General features: G+C 48.5%; 1 pseudogene; it reads left to right on the forward strand.

The window, feature by feature from the left end:
* The first annotated feature begins 570 nt into the window (after positions 1–570).
* LOC132816985 (5S ribosomal RNA) lies at positions 571–689 on the forward strand (annotated as a pseudogene).
* The last annotated feature ends 1180 nt before the right edge of the window (positions 690–1869 follow it).

Raw genomic sequence — 1869 nt, forward strand, 5'->3', positions numbered from 1 at the left:
TGAATGGAGGAAAGGTGTTAATGCATTCTTGCTAGTATCAGTGAATGAATATTTTAGTGCAGCCAAGCCACATAACATGTGTCAGAATATTTCATTCATTATCGTTCAAGCTTTACTATTAGAACTAAAATATTATGGAACAAAAGTAGTAAGCTTTAAAAGAATTGGTACCTAACTGAGCTAACTTAAAAGGTGTTTAGTTCTGTGTATGAAATAATCCTACCATATTTGATAGTAGGTTTCTTTGAATGTGTATATAATCTTTACTTTGAATGGGCCTTGGGGGCCAAGGCAAATTGAGGCAAGAGTCAGGTCATGCTCTTTGGAAACTGGGCTGACCAATCCTCTATCCCCTTCACCATCAGGAGAGACCACCTGAAAGTGCTGGATATTTGGTTCAGAAGGGGTGGGGTGTGTGCCAGGTCTTGGGAGGAGCGGGTCACTAAAGTAAGGCAGAAAGTGGGCGGATAGGAGCACAGGCCACTCTCCATGGCGGGTAAAAACCTGGTAATCAGCTGTGAGGTACTCTGAGTGTTGTTATACGTGGCACAGGTCTGGCCTGATACAAATATACACAGCCTTACTAGTCTGAAAACGACCGATCTTGTCTGGTCTCGGAAGCTAAGCAGACTCAGGCCTGGTCAATACTTGAATGGGAGACCACCTGGGAATATCAGGTACAGTAGGATGGGTGGCACGGTGGCACAGTGTTTAGCACTGCTGCCTCACAGTGCCAGAGACCTGGGTTCAATTCCTGCCTCAGGCGACTGACTGGGGAGTTTGCACATTCTCCCCGTGGGTTTCCTCCAGGTGCTCCGGTTTCCTCCCACAGTCCAAAAATGTTCAGGTTCGGTGAATTGGCCAGGCTAAGTTGCCCATAGTGTTAGATGAAGGGGTAAATGTAGGGGAATGGCTTTGGGTGGGTTGTGCTTCGGCGGGTTGGTGTGGACTTGTTGGGCCGAAGGGCCTGTTTCCACACTGTAAGTAATTAATCTAATCTAATATTGAATCTCTACACTGTGGAAACAGGCCCTTCAGCCCAACAATTCCACACTGACACTCCGAGGAGTAACCCACCCAGAACCATTCCCCTACTGCTCTACATTTACCCCAGACTAATACACCTAACCTATTCATCCTTGAACACTATAGGCAATTTGTCTAACCTGTACATCTTTGGGTTGAGGGAGGAAACCAGAGCACCCAGAGGAAACCCATACAGACTCTGGGAGAATGTGCAAATTCCACACAGAAAGTTGCCCAAGGTGGGTATTGAACCTGGGTCCCTGGCGCTGTGAGGCAACTGAGTCACCATGCTGCCCCTGCTATTCCTGAACCTGCAGTCACCTGGGCCATCTTCGACTTGATATGGAGCTCAATGATGGACGTATCTGAAGGGACACAACATATAAAGATCTAGACAAAGGGGGAAAAACACACACCAAAGCTACTCTCAAGCTAATGGCCACCTTTATGTGTGACCTCATTAAGCTGTATGTGCATCCCTGGTATGGAGATACCAAGTGTCATGACTTGCTGAGGTTCTACCTGTCTCCAGTGTTGCAAACTATCTCAGACTCCTCCCTCCCCTTCCTAGACCTTTCCATTTCTATCTCGGGCGACCGACTCAACACAGACATCTATTATAAACCGACTGACTCCCACAGCTACCTGGACTACACCTCCTCCCACCCTGCCCCCTGTAAAAACGCCATCCCATATTCCCAATTCCTTCGTCTCCGCCGCATCTGCTCCCAGGAGGACCAATTCCAACACCGCACAGCCCAGATGGCCTCCTTCTTCAAGGACCGCAGATTCCCCCCAGACGTGATCGACGATGCCCTCCACCGCATCTCCTCCACTTCCCGC

This window comes from Hemiscyllium ocellatum, chromosome 6 (assembly GCF_020745735.1).
Source record: "Hemiscyllium ocellatum isolate sHemOce1 chromosome 6, sHemOce1.pat.X.cur, whole genome shotgun sequence".
In the NCBI taxonomy this organism is placed as follows: Eukaryota; Metazoa; Chordata; class Chondrichthyes; order Orectolobiformes; family Hemiscylliidae; genus Hemiscyllium; species Hemiscyllium ocellatum.